The sequence below is a fragment of the Erpetoichthys calabaricus genome, chromosome 1 (genome assembly GCF_900747795.2).
Source record: "Erpetoichthys calabaricus chromosome 1, fErpCal1.3, whole genome shotgun sequence".
NCBI classification, from domain to species: Eukaryota; Metazoa; Chordata; class Cladistia; order Polypteriformes; family Polypteridae; genus Erpetoichthys; species Erpetoichthys calabaricus.
The window spans coordinates 330640675-330656426 of record NC_041394.2 but is presented as its reverse complement, the minus strand read 5'-3'; the positions used below and the strand labels follow the sequence as shown (position 1 = coordinate 330656426).

Below are 15752 nucleotides of genomic sequence, written 5' to 3'. Positions count from 1 at the left end.
CTTTGCTTTTTTTCGGTGGAGTGTGAAGCTTACAAATCTTCACGTAGAGTATCAACGGCGCGCGAACATTCAGTTAGCGGATAGAAGCATTCTCGATAGAACTGTTTTGATTACGTGAGAACTCGGCTTCAAGCACCAAACCCTCAACAAATAAAAGGTAAGTTCTAATATCATATAAGAAAGAAAGAGAGGAAAACATTGACCCCGGGTTGCACTGCACTGTCTGTATCGAGATATTCTTGTCGCACGTTATTTACTCGTATCTCCATAGCGCATCGTTTACTTCTTGATTATTCCTACTAACTTAGTTTCGTGGCTGTTAAGGTCGAGGTGATAGGACTGACTTGTCTTAGATGTACAATGTATTACCGATTCCTGAGATTCTTTGTCTTTTAAGTGTGAGTGCCTTCAGGGAGGGTCTAGCGCTCCGGGCGGTCGTGGAAGTGGTGTCCACTGGCCTGGTTAAAAGGGCAGACCCAGGGGGAACGATGGGGTCGGCTTTGTTAATATGTGCTTTACCCATAAGGCCAGGTATCTTTTTTTTTTTTCCTTTTCACTCTTGCAGTTTGGTCGTTACAGGAGTGTTGACTGTGGGTGTTTCCTGCTCCGCCACGCTCAACATCGAATCTTAATTTGATTTGTAAATTGCCCAGACACGCAGTGGCCTTCACTTGTTAATGTCCGTGCTTCTAGTGGTCAGGGTTTGTGGATATTATTCAAAGGAAACGTTTACATTACAAACCCCACTGCTCAATACCGATTTTTTGATCAGATTTCTCAATATTGACGGTTCACGTTCATCAGTACAAGTGACCTTATCTAAATGTGTGAACGTATCTGTCCTCGAAATAACACGCATGCGCACCTTGATATGTTTGTGCACGAGTTATCTACGTCACCAACAACAAAAAACTTCATACTTAATGAGGCGACTCGTTGTAAAACCCACAGGATGAAGGAGATGGTAATTACTGTACGCGTCGCATTTTGCTCTGGAGGACGGCCAACATTTCGGCAGCTGTACATGATTAGGACGAGAAGGCGGAAAAACCCCCCCAGAAAGATAGCGTTTGCTGTTTTCGCAGTTACTGCTGCACCAAGAGATATTTGGGGACGAGTAAATAGGCAGCGATGGTGGGGTCATAACTATTGTAGCAGCTTAGCTCTCCTCCATTGTTGTTTTGCTGCGCTGCCAAAGCTGGCTGATGACTGCACCGCTCAGCCGTGCGTATAAGCAAATAAAAACCATGAATTCCGATTGACCGTTTTCATCCATGTCGCATGGCCATGAATCGTATATTTATTCGATCTAGGACAACATATAATAGTTACTAAAATCTGATCGGCCCTGAAAATATCAAGTTTCTGTCACATTAAGAGTGTGTTTTTGGGGGCAGGGGCTAGTTGGTGTGCATGCGCTCCTTTTACAGCGTTTCCACCACAAGATGAACCATCCAGAATGGGACCCGAGTGCAGCCGTGCAAGGGGTGACACCTCCGCACCACACTGGAACAGTGTGAGTGCCAGGCCTGCCACCAACCCCCAAGATTTCCTTGCAAGTTGGAGGACATGCTTTATGCCTAAGGTATAAAATCGGATTTGAGTTATTTCTGGCTCGTAATGTGAATGTGGGCAAACATAGCGAATTGATTAAAATGCTAAGCTCGATATTTTTCAGGTCGACGTTATTTTTTCACAAACATGGTATGTACTGATTTGCCACCTGAAATTGTGTTGTAAAATTAAGCGTTTTTACATAAGTTTAAAAATACCTTGTCTGTTCTTACAGTGTATAATTGGGCTTTAAGGTATAAAAAGTCCATAGTGACGGAATAAAGCCTTAAAAGTTAAATATGTTCACTTTGAGGCAGTTAAGGTTTCAACTTACGAAACATGCCTTCTGCGTTGAAGAAGAGGAGTTTGTGAATTTCCCCTTGGGATTAAAAAAGTATCCTCTATCTATCTATCTATCTATCTATCTATCTATCTATCTATCTATCTATCTATCTATCTATCTATCTATCTATCTATCTAGGTATGCTTTTGATAGCTTAAGCAAACTTGATAAAAAAATGTATCATAGACTCTCGGTACAATTTTTCTCGAGGTAAGGATACTTTTTTTTTGCTGGGTAAAATAACGACAACTCAACCCTGAACCCCACTATCCCCATCCATTACATTGTTTGTTATTTTACATGGTCAAAGAAGTGAGATGCACGCTGAGTGAAAAGGGCACATATGAGTTCATTGTATTTTGTGCACAAAGCAACAGTACTGAACTATACAGTCAGTCAGTCATTGTCCGACCTGCTATATCCTAACAAAGGGTCACGGGGGGTCTGCTGGAGCCAATCCCAACCAACATGATACGCAAGGCAGGAACAAATGCCGGGTAGGGTGCCAGCCCACTGCAGGGCACACACACCCACTGACCAAGCATACTCTAGGGACAATCTAGGATCGCCAATGCACCTAACCTGCATGTCTTTGGACTGTGGGAGGAAACCGGAGCACCCTGAGGAAACCCACGCAGACATGGGGAGAACATGCAAACTTCACGCTGAATAGACCCAGGATGCGAACCCAGGTCTCCTTACTGCGAGGCAGTAGCGCTACCACTGTGCCATCGTGCCAACCTGTTCTATGCCACCCTAAACTATACTAATTACACTTTATTGTATTACTAATAAAAGCCTTAGATTTTTGAAAGAGCTAAGACTGCTTTCTGAACAAGACCCGCCTCCTTTTCCATGGCGTGTCTTACACCAAAAAAAAAAACACCTAAAATGAAATTATGAAGTGTGCAATAAAGCAGTTTGAGGCACCACCACAAGCCAAAAATCTTTTTTTTTTTTTTTTTTTTTAATAACATGATGAGCCACTCATTCTTGCTGACAATATGATACTAAAAGAGGCTGTTTTTGAATGGGTAAATTCACTGACTCTAATGTCAATCAACCCGTAAGTATGTGGGGAAAACATGCAGACTCCATGTAAAGCCTGGCGCTGTGAGGCAAGAATGACCGCCTACTGTATATTAAAATATTATTCCGAACTTGACTTTTTTTTTTCTCTGTGAGGAAACAGGCTCAAGTGTTAAAATGGATTTAGATGGTATAAGTGTCTTTTGTGTTAATGTAAATGAAGCATCTTTCTCAGTTTACCAACATAAAACCCTTCAATTCTGTACTCCTAAAATGAGTGTTTTGGTATAGCACTTCTCTCGCTGTGACATCCTTTAATACATTTTGGATTCTTCTACTATCATCTTTTCAGATTTTTTTTTTTTAGTTTTTCCTCTTACATGCTGTTGGTAGCTGAGGTATAATCCAGTTCATCTCTTATACATCTCACAGCCGAGTTTCTTTCTCCTCTTTTAGGAGTACATGACTGAAGGCATCTTCAGTGTGAATTTTGTGTGAGGTATGTATGTGACTTTATTATATCTTTGTAATCTCAGAAGAATTCTTTACCATTACACTAGAACTTGTTTTTTTTATTGTTTTGTATTGGTTTGTGGATTGTTGTTAGTCTCAGTATACATTTTTTTTCCATATGGATACAGATATTTTTTTTTTTAATTGATTTTATTAAAAGCAAGTATCATTCCATAAAATCAAAACTCTAATTTGAAAGCAGTGGAAAAGTTATATTGATGGGAAGTTAAATCTAAAGTTTAATTGTTTGTAAAATGCTAAGACATTACCTAGAGTACAAACCTCTAAATGAGTTAATCCCATACATTTTGCAAACATTAATATTTCTGCAAGTTTGAGAGAGAGGAAAAAGGTGGTTAAAATGTAGAGGTGTAACAGATAGAAGCTTCTCTAACTTGAACTGCTTCCTACATTGGTTTCATATTTTGAGTGAATGAAGTTCAATTGTGTTGTTAGTATATTGGCGATGACTAGAATTTACTGGGGTACAAAGCAAGGAATATAAAGTACTGCAGGATTTTATTTCTATTGTGGACCAAGCTTGTGTGTGTTTATATACAGTAATCCCTCACTTATCGCGGGAGATAGGTTCCAAGGCCAACCGCGATAACTGAATTTCCGCGAAGTAGGGACACTATATTTATTTAATTATTTAACGTGTATTTGGACGTTTTTAAACCCTCCCTGTATTGTTTACAACCCACCATTTACTCTATTAAAAACAGGGACAACTGCTAAGCAATATGAAATCGGTAGATAAGTTTACACTTACTGTATAGCGAAGTACACGTAGCAGCTTGTAGGCGGTCATGATGTCGTCGACCTTGTTGCAAAGATTCCTAAAGCAGATTCCATCCAGACTTGTACTGCCTTATCACGTCCACTTGCAACTCGTTTTGCGCCCTGGTTAAAGGACACTGTGGCCGTAGATCTTATATGCTTTTCCTCCTTTTTAAATAAAAAGAATCGATGTCCTGCAGCGGTGTAGCTGTTCCCTTCCTTCAACATATCCAAAACTTTTACCTTTTCTGCAATCATTTGCATCTTCTGTTGGTGCTTGGACACGGCCCCTGAAGCATTAGCACGTTAATGATGAATAAGTGAGATGAGACTTCCTGGTTAATGCAACACTCCGTCGCTGAGCCAATCAGCAGCACACAGGAACTTAACTGCGTGCTCTGATTGGGTAGCTTCTCAGCCATCCACCAATAGCATCTCTTGTATGAAATCAACTGGGCAAACAACAACAACAACAACAACAACAACATTTATTTATATAGCACATTTTCATACAAAAAGTAGCTCAAAGTGCTTTACATAATGAAGAGAAGAAAAATAAAAGACAAAATAAGAAATTAAAATAAGACAACATTAATTAACATAGAAAGGAGTAAGGTCCGATGGCCAGGGTGGACAGAAAAAACAAAAAAAAAAACTCCAGAAGGCTGGAGAAAAAAATAAAATCTGTAGGGGTTCCAGGCCACGAGACCGCCCAGTCCCCTTTGGGCATTCTACCTAACATAAATGAAATAGTCCTCTTGGTAGTTCGGGTTTTTCACGGAGTCACTTGATGCTGATGGTCATACAGACTTATGGCTTTTAATCCATCCATCATCTATCTATTGTTGGAACATCATGGTGCTTTGGGTAGATGGTGGTGGCGCACGCCACCACCAACAGGACACCGGAAAAGGAAACAAGAGAGAGAGTAGGGGTTAGTACGAATTTTGAATGAATAGTTATTATAATGAATTAGATATACAGAGTATCAGGATTAAATTACAGTGAAGTTATGAGAAGGCCATGTTAAAATGTGTTTTCAGTAGTTTTTTAAAGTGCTCCACTGTATTAGCCTGGCGAATTCCTACTGGCAGGCTATTCCAGATTTTAGGTGCATAACAGCAGAAGGCCGCCTCACCACTTCTTTTAAGTTTTGCTCTTGGAATTCTAAGGAGACACTCAGTTGAGGATCTGAGGTTACGATTTGGAATATAAGGTGTCAGACATTCCGATATATAAGCCGGGGCGAGATTATTTAAAGCTTTATAAACCATAAGCAGAATTTTAAAGTCAATTCTGAATGACACAGGTAACCAGTGTAGTGACATCAAAACTGGAGAAATGTGTTCGGATTTTCTTTTCCTGGTAAGGATTCTAGCAGCTGCATTCTGCACTAGTTGCAAACGATTGATGTCTTTTTTGGGTAGTCCTGAGAGGAGTGCGTTACAGTAATCTAGCCGACTGAAAACAAACGCATGAACTAATTTCTCTGCATCTTTCGATGATATAAGAGGTCTAACTTTTGCTATGTTTCTTAGGTGAAAAAATGCTGTCCTAGTGATCTGATTAATATGCGATTTAAAATTCAGATTACAATCAACGGTTACCCCTAAGCTTTTTACCTCCGATTTGACTTTTAATCCTAATGCATCCATCCATCCATCCATTTTCCAACCCGCTGAATCCGAACACAGGGTCACGGGGGTCTGCTGGAGCCAATCCCAGCCAACACAGGGCACAAGGCAGGAAACAATCCTGGGCAGGGTGCCAACCCACCGCAGGACACACACAAACACACCCACACACCAAGCACACACTAGGGCCAATTTAGAATCGCCAATCCACCTAACCTGCATGTCTTTGGACTGTGGGAGGAAACCGGAGCGCCCGGAGGAAACCCACGCAGACACGGGGAGAACATGCAAACTCCACGCAGGGAGGACCCGGGAAGCGAACCCAGGTCCCCAGATCTCCCAACTGCGAGGCAGCAGCGCTACCCACTGCGCCACCGTGCCGCCCTAATGCATCCAGTTTATTTCTAATAGCCTCATTGTATCCATTATTGCCAATCACTAAGATTTCGGTTTTTTCTTTATTTAATTTGAGAAAGTTACTATTCATCCATTCTGAGATACAAGTTAGACATTGTGTTAGCGAATCAAAAGATTTGGGGTCATCAGGTGCTATTGATAAATACAGCTGTGTGTCATCAGCATAGCTGTGGTAGCTCACGTTGTGCCCTAAAATAATCTGACCTAATGGAAGCATGTAGATTGAGAAGAGCAGTGGACCCAGGATAGAGCCTTGTGGAACACCATATAGAATATCATGTGTCTTTGAGTTATAATTACCACAACTAACAAAGAATTTTCTCCCTGCCAGGTAGGATTCAAACCAATTTAAGACACTGCCAGAGAGGCCCACCCATTGCCTAAGGCGATTCTTAAGAATATTATGATCAATGGTGTCAAATGCGGCACTCAGATCTAAGAGGATGAGAACAGATAAATGGCCTCTGTCTGCATTTACCCGCAAGTCATTTACTACTTTAACGAGTGCAGTTTCTGTGCTGTGATTTGTTCTAAAACCTGACTGAAATTTATCAAGAATAGCATGTTTATTGAGGTGCTCATTTAACTGTATAATGACTGCCTTCTCTAGAATTTTACTTAAGAAAGGCAGGTTAGAGATGGGTCTATAATTTTCAAGAGCAGAGGGATCGAGATTATTTTTCTTAAGTAGGGGTTTAACTACCGCAGTCTTAAGACAGTCTGGGAAGACCCCCGTATCTAATGACGAATTTACTATGTCAAGAACATTATCAATAAGCACGCCCGATACTTCTTGAAAAAATTTGTTGGTATTGGGTCAAGGGCACAGGTGGAGGGTTTTATTTGAGAAATTATTTTATGTAAATCAGGTAAATCTATCCTAGTGAAAGACTTTAATTTGTTTATTATGGGGTACTGGGGTTTAGGAGGATCCTTAGTGTTGGGGAGATATACTATGTTATTTCTAATATCATTAATTTTTTGATTGAAAAATACAGTGATAGCCTCACAGGTTTTACTGGAAGTACTTAGGAGGCATTCCTTTGAGTTACCTGGGTTTAACAGACGATCAATTGTCGAAAATAAGACTCTGGGATTACTAGCATTGTTATTTATAAGCTTAGAGAAATAGCAGCGCCTCTCAAGACGGACTGTGTTATTGTATTCTGTTATTTTAACTTTTAATATTTCATAGTCAATAGTTAGTTTAGTTTTCCTCCATTTACGCTCAGCTCTATGGCATGTTCTCTTTAAATCAGACACTCTTTGGGTCTTCCATGGTATAACAATGCTAGAAGATTTTTTAACTGTCTTTTCAGGTGCAACTAAGTCAACAGCAGCCCTCACTTTAGTATTAAATCTTTCCACCTTACTATTTACATTCTCCTCGCTATTATAGTTGGCACTATAAACGGACTGATTGGTTAGAATGTTTGAAAGTTTTAAAGCTGCTGATGAGTCAAAGAACCGTTTTTTAACAATATGCTTCTCATGAGTGTTTTCTATCATTATTTCTATATTAAAGAGTAGAAGAAAATGGTCTGATAGACCAATATCAATGACCTGCTTTATATCAACTTTTAGCCCTTTAGTAATTACTAAGTCTAACGTATGACCTGCTTTATGTGTAGGCTGATTAACGAGCTGTCTCAAATCAAAAGAGTCCAGGAGGTTCATAAATTCTTTTACTTTCTGGTCACATTGATTATCTATATGAAAATTAAAGTCGCCGACTATTAAGAGTGTGTCATAGTTCATAATTAAGATTGACATCAAGTCAGAGAATTCTTCAAAGAAAGACGCGTTGAATTTTGGAGGTCTATACACGGATAATACTAGAACGTGAGAATCTCCCTGAATAATAATGGCGAGATACTCGAAAGACTTGAATTTACCAAAACTGATATTTTTACATTTTAACCTGCTTGAGTAAATGTTTGCTAGCCCTCCACCTCTCTTTCCTTGGCGATCAGCACGAGTAAAACTATAATCCGGAGGCGCAGATTCGATTAAAACAGCTGCGCCATCTGAGCTAAGCCACGTTTCACTTAGTGCAATAAAATCTATTTTTTTATCACTAATAAGATCGTTGATAAAAAACGTCTTGTTAGTTAAAGCTTTAACATTTAATAGAGCCATATTCAATGTTTCGGAGGAGCAGAGATGAATACTATGTGCGTTATTGATATATGGAACAGGAATTAAGTTATTTTTATTAGCTCCGCTCTGCGTGTATTTTTTGTTTAATCTATGATATGAACCAACTGAGGAAGCAAGTAAAAAGACCCATTGTCTGCAGAAACCCGCGAAGCAGCGAAAAATCCGTGTTATGAATTTACATATGCTTACATATAAAATCCGCGAAGTCGTGAATCCGCGAAAAGTGAACCGCAAAGTAGCGAGGGATTACTGTATTGTATTTGTATCAATGTCCAGGTTTTAATAGTTTGTATATTTGCTGCTCAGTAATAAAACTGAAAGTTAGGTAATGCCTTGCCACTTTCTGCTTTAGGTCGTCATAGGGTCCCCCTATGGATGCGTGGATGTTTCAGATTCCAAATAAATGAGGTTATGATTGAATCTAATTTCTTAAGAAATGATTTACTAATGTACAGTGCATCTGGAAAGTATTCACAGCGCATCACTTTTCCACATTTTGTTATGTTACAGCCTTCTTCAAAAATGGATTAAATTCTTTTTTTTCCTCAGAATTCTACACACAACACCCCATAATGACAACGTGAAAAAAGTTTACTTGAGGTTTTTGCAAATTTATTAAAAATAAAAAAAAAAAAACCTGAGAAATCCCATGTACATAAGTATTCACAGCCTTTGGTCAATACTTTGTCGATGCACCTTTGGCAGCAATTACAGCCTCTTTTTGAATATGATGCCACAAGCTTGGCACACCTATCCTTGGCCAGTTTCACCCATTCCTCTTTGCAGCACCTCTCAAGCTCCATCAGGTTGGATGGGAAGCATCGGTGCGCATCTCTCCAGAGATGTTCAATCGGATTCAAGTCTGGGCTCTGGCTGGGCCACTCAAGGACATTCACAGAGTTGTCCTGAAGCCACTCCTTTGATATCGGCTGTGTGCTTTGGGTCGTTGTCCTGCTGAAAGATGAACCGTCGCCCCAGTCTGAGGTCAAGAGCGCTCTGGAGCAGGTTTTCATCCAGGATGTCTCTGTACATTGCTGCAGTCATCTTTCCCTTTATCCTGACTAGTCTCCCAGTCCCTGCTGCTGAAAAACATCCCCACAACATGATGCTGCCACCACCATGCTTCACTGTAGGGATGGTATTGGCCTGGTGATGAGCGGTGCCTGGTTTCCTCCAAACGTGACGCCTGGCATTCACACCAAAGAGTTCAATCTTTGTCTCATCAGACCAGAGAATTTTCTTTCTCATGGTCTGAGAGTCCTTCAGGTGCCTTTTGGCAATCTCCAGGCGGGCTGCCATGTGCCTTTTACTAAGGAGTGGCTTCCGTCTGGCCACTCTACAATACAGGCCTGATTGGTGGATTGCTGCAGAGATGGATGTCCTTCTGGAAGGTTCTCCTCTCTCCACAGAGGACCTCTGGAGCTTTGACAGAGTGACCATCGGGTTCTTGGTCACCTCCCTGACTAAGGCCCTTCTCCCCCGATTGCTCAGTTTAGATGGCTGTTCAGCTCTAGAAAGAGTCCTGGTGGTTTCGAACTTCTTCCACCTACGGATGATGGAGGCCACTGAGCTCATTGAGACCTTCAAAGCAGCAGAAATTTTTCTGTAACCTTCCCCAGATTTGTGCCTTGAGATAATCCTGTCTTGGAGGTCTGCAGACAATTCCTTTGACTTCAGGCTTGATTTGTTCTCTGACATAAACTGTCAACTGTGGGACCTTGTATAGACAGGTGTATGCTTTTCCAAATCATGTCCAGTCAACTGAATTTACCACATGTGGACTCCAATTAAGCTGCAGAAACATCTCAAGGATGATCAGGGGAAACAGGATGCACCTGAGCTCAATTTTGAGCTTCATGGCAAAGGCTGTGAATACTTAATGTACATGTGCTTTCTCAATTTTTTTTTTTTAATAAATTTTTAAAAATCTCACAAACGTTTTTCACGTTGTCATTATGGGGTATTGTGTGTAGAATTCTGAGGAAAAAATGAATTTAATCAATTTTGGTTAAGGCTGTAACACAACAAAATGTGGAAAAAGTGATGCGCTGTGAATATTTTCCAGATACACTGTAGATAAGGATGCTCTGGAATAGAAAAAGAAGCTTGGAAAGGATATTCATCTTCACAGTGTTGATTCTCCTTGCTAAAGTGAGATGGAGGGTAGACCAGTTTTCTATGCAGACAGCAAAATTTTGTTGAAAAAACGCTTTATATTTACTCGTGATGTTTACTGCTAGATATTTAAACTGATCTGTGATAATAAAAGGGGTGGTGTTCAATCCAACAAGTTCATTGAAAAACCACACTTGTATTGAAATCAATTTTGAGTCCAGATATCTGTTGAAATTCTGCTAGTGCTCTTAGTACTGCAGGCGCAGAATTTATTTATATATACAATAGGGCTGCAACTAATGATTATTTTGGTAGTTGACTAATTGTTCAGTTTTTTTCCTGATTAGTCACGATTCTTTCATGCCTGACTATTTTGAAGCCTGCGACCTGTGGTTGCACATCCTTTTCTGGGCTCCAGTGCATGTCTTACCTCATCTGCTCATGTCTGTCCACCTGTGAATGTCACCCTGATGTCTCTGCATTAAGACAATTAAAATTAATAAACAAATTAAAATAACAACCATGTGAAACATATGAATTTGAAAATAATCAGATGTTTTTATATTAGTGTGACCATTACAATAAAAAAGAAATACATTAAACAATACAAACTAAAGTGCACGTAGTCTTTAAACAAAAAAAGTGCATGTAACTTAACCAAAAATACATTGTTAAAACAAACATTTTTCATATTTTAGTAATAAATGACAAAATGTAGACATAAACTATATAATGTGTAAAGCCTGAAGTGCAAAGATCAAATAAACACTTTCACAAAAGGTTCAAGGATGATACAATAGCTTCCATGGCGCAGCGGTAGGAATTGCCGACTTATAATCAGGAGTCCCCTGGTTCGTTCCTGACTGTCTCGTATATTTACCGTTTTGAGTAGTGAGTTGCTCTTATTGTTAATATTATACAATAAACACATACATTTGATTTGCATCTGTAACAGCCACTGTAAATGTATAGGACTTGTAAAAGTTACCTTTTTTTTTCACTTTTGTTCTTTCTGTCACGATCATGATACATGCTACTGCCACCCCAGGGATCGGACGCTGTTACTTTTTATCTGAAACTGGGAATAACTGTAGATGTGAGTGGTGTTTTGAGACAATCGAACTGGAAATTCTCGGATCTGGATGGATTAAAGCTGACACACACACGCCGGTGAATCTGCCTTATTCATATCTCATTGTCACTTGATTTTTTTTTTATTCATTTTTATTGAATGTTCCTGCTTACGCTGAATTAGTATGAAAACAGAGACATTAGCTGAAAAACAGAGACATAGGTATATATGATGTTTGGAATTATTCATTTTATGACCTTATAGTACATTTCAGAAAACATTGTGACATGGATGCAACATTATTCATATTATTCATATTCATTCGCGTACCTTCTTGCAGTTGTAATCAGTGACCGAGTTTTTTTTTTTTTCCCCGAACCTTGCCCAGTCTGCACAGGACTCCAGGACATGCAGAGGAAAGAATGTTCCTCTGCAAGGTGAGCCATGAACGCTCTTCTTTTCTCAGTGGACCACGTACATGCCTTGCACAGTACATGTGCTTTGATCGCCGCCAGGTCAAGCGTGTTATAGCACAAGCAACTGGCCACCTGCGTACTCCTGCTAGCACTGAATAAGCTCACACCTTATGGTGTCTGTGCACAGCACCGGGAAAAAAAGAAAGAGACAAATATATGTGACATTTTGAAGAAGTCATTGTTTGACCTGAATAGTACCAATCAGAAAACATCATCGCACTAATGCAATATTATTTGAAAACGAACGGATCGGGTGTAAATTTGTTACTTGTAAAAGTTAGCTCTTTCACTTTTATTTTCTCAGTCTTGTTCACACTCTCCCTCCCCTCCTGATCTGACCTAACTAACTAACAGCACCAGCACAAATTCTCAAGAGACCGCAGCATCACAGCTCCAGGGTGCTTGCATTTCAGATGCTCATGCATCGCGGTGGTACTGCTGTGAAAAGAAAGCTCCGCTTTGCATAATCTGCATTCAACTTTTTATTTTCTTTTTCGATGAAGTGCTCCCACACTTTAGAAAGTTTCTGTCTCAATTTTTTTCCATCTCCTTCCCCCTCCTCTATCCAACTGGCCATTGCAACCATGTTTATTTTCCTCTACATTCTTCTTCTCCTCCAACGTTCGTTCTTCGTTGGTAGGACTATGTGCAGTCTTGACAAACAATAACAAATGATACTGCCCCCAGACATTCATGTAGTGCATTGCAGTTACAAAAACCAATGTGGTTCTTTGTGACTGGAGCCTCTACTGTATTGAAGGTACTGTTTATGACGCGTTGACGATTTTTGTAGTCGGCGTTGTCGATTATGTCGACTAATCATTGCAGCCTTAAGATACATTATATTACATATAGTACCATATCATCTGCATGCAGTGATATTTTCTATTCAGATCCTTCTCTGATAAACACCCCTTTATCTCGGATGCGTTTGTAAAGTGAACAGCCAATGGCTCAATGGTGATTGCAAAGAGTAATGGTGACAGGGGGCATCCTTGTCAAGTAGCTACCACGTTCTAGTCTGAAGTAGTCTGAAAAGATGTTATTAATACAAATTGAAGCCTCTGGACTGGTATACAGTAGTTTGGTCCTTGCACATATGTTTGGGCCAAATCCAAATTTGTGGAATGTGGTGAAAAGCTAGTCCCATTAAACCATATTGTATGCTTTTTCTGCACCCAAAGATAACATCCTCTGGGGTGGTAGACTTTATGGGTGAATATATTACATTAAACGGGCATCAAAGATTGGAAGCTATGTGTCTGCCTTTAATAAATCCAGTTTGGTCTTATAATATTACTGAAGAAGTACTTTCTCAATCCTTCTAGCTAGAACTTTGGAGAGAATCTTAACATTGTTATTCAGAATTGAGATTGGTCTGCATGTTACACATTGTAATAAGTTCTTATTTTTTCTTAGGAAAGACGGTAATTAATGCTTGGCAAAAAGTTTGAGGTAGAATTTTATTGTCTCTGGCTTCTATAAATGTTACTAATAATAGGGGACCTTACTTAATTGGAAATGAGGTCTATTTTTTAACTTTTTTTTTTTTTTAGTTATTTTTTACCTGAAAATCATTTGCCCAATCATTTTAATTAATATAAAACAGTTGCACTGTTTGGATTTAGCAGGTTTTAAATGGAGAGGTATGCAATATGTAACATCAAACAGGAAGGATTTTATAAACTTAGTTAATATGGGAGGTTGCTTCAGTTTTTGAAAAAAAAAAACAAAAAAAACAAACAAATAATGGTTAGATAATTTTGGACCACCTCATTTAATTTACCATGTCAATGAAGAACTTTGGTATGCATGTGTTTTCCATTCAGGAGTTGTCACTTTTGTGGGCAGTCTAAGAGTACAGGGACTAAAACTTGCCTAGAAACTGCTCTCGCTTTATTTGCTACCTATGGTGTTTATACGTTTTTATTGTGTTGTGTAGATTTTCCACCCACATCCCACCAACATGATGGTTGGGTTAACTGGTGACTGTAAATTAGTGTGTGTGTAAATGCACCTTATGGTGAAGTGGTTGAGCGTCTTGAGCATGGAAAAGGCGCTATATAAATGTATTATTATTAGTGATCCATTCAAAAATGATTCCTGCTTTACACGTAATAATACTGGACTAGGTACTGGCTTCCCACATTACTGAACTCCATAATCGTGCTAGAAAATGGACAGAGAACCATGTCCATTACAATAAGAGAATGCATTTGAGAAATAGGTTTCCTTATACTGTTTAGTTTTTTTCTTAATTTTTTTGTTAGCCTGTGGTTAGAATCTTTTCACTTTCAAAAAACCTGCATCAACGGCATATTTTTATTTCTGAGCTTACATCATATTGGGTTAAAACTGGAAATAATTTTAGTCTTCTATCTACGTTTTTGTGTAGAAAGGTGTAGCAGGATTTTCTCTACCTTTATTAAAGAGATGTTTAAATAAAATGTGATCCTAATATTCCCTCAAAGAAATTCAAGCACGTGTGCCCTGACGCTATACAGTGGTTAAATGCACAAAATGTGTGATTTGCAACAGATTTCAAAAACATGGCCTGGTGTGACACTCGGTGTTGGCTTGAACTGCATTTTTGTTTAAAGGAAGAACAAAAAGTTACCAGGACAAAGCAAAGTAGGAGGGTGAGATGTCGCCATTGGGAATTCTGAAAACTCCCATAGCTTGTGAATGCAGCAACTTCTTTGAAAAATTAGTCTAAATGGAAAACACCCTGCAGTAAGCTTTACTCTTGCAATGTTAATTTAATGAAAGAGATTTTTTTGTAGCATTTTCCTAATCCAGTTTTCTCTTTTATATATTTGTCTGCATCTTTTTTTAACATATTTCACCAATTCTTCGGTCACTTCATTGGCTTCCTATCCATCTCCGTATCGAATACAAACTCTGTTTGCTCACTCACCAGTGTATCCATGAAAATGCTCCACAATACCTTAAGGAACTTCTTATATTACAGTCCAATACAAGAAACCTTTGTCTTACAAATACCTACTGCCTTCGCCCCCATGACCAAACTTCGTACAATGGGTGACCGAGCCTTTGCAGTTGCTGCTCCACGGCTCTGGAATGCCCTACCAGAGAACCTGAGAAAACAAAATTGCCTCTAATTATTGTTTCATCTTTGTTTTTATCTTGTTGTGTCTGTCTAAATTTTTTATGTAGCACTTTGAGGTTTACTACAAATGTAAAGTGCCTTATTATTATTATTAAATTCTTCACAACTGTATAGTGCTTCAAGCACTTGTTTTTTCTAATTATTCATCCCTGATCACACAGTGTGAGTGCTCTTTATGTGCACAGTATGCTACAGGCCGTCTTTCACAGAGTATGACTGCTTCTTGCCTGGAATCTCCATACAGTGTTAACATATTTACTGACATCATAAAGTTAAGAGCATTGGTGACAGTCTACTTGAGATTCTCAAAACTTGTTAGGCTCCCCAGAGCAACACTTATATTTCTCCAAAAGTTTTCATATTGGTATTCTTATCTCAAGATAGGCTAGATATGAATTTTGACAAAGTATCATGTCCATGAATCTCAAGTTTGTTTTTGTTTGTTCGGCAGTGGCACATGTCCAGTAGCTCTCATTTTCATCCTTTTTCAGTCCATTAAAACTTTTGAGAGAAATGAAGTACTAACTGT

General features: G+C 39.1%; 1 protein-coding gene across 2 annotated transcripts in view; it reads left to right on the top strand.

Annotated features, from left to right (window-relative positions):
- Positions 1–14: 14 nt before the first annotated feature.
- Positions 15–15752, top strand: part of LOC114666644 (zinc finger protein OZF-like) — a 31660-nt gene continuing 15922 nt past the window's right edge. The window contains exons 1-2 of one of the 2 annotated variants that reach the window (XM_028821584.2): positions 15–157; positions 3383–3425. The gene's annotated coding sequence lies outside the window, so the exon portion shown is untranslated. The remainder of the gene's footprint in view (positions 158–3382; positions 3426–15752) is intronic. The other variant, XM_028821591.2, reaches the window with a different exon arrangement.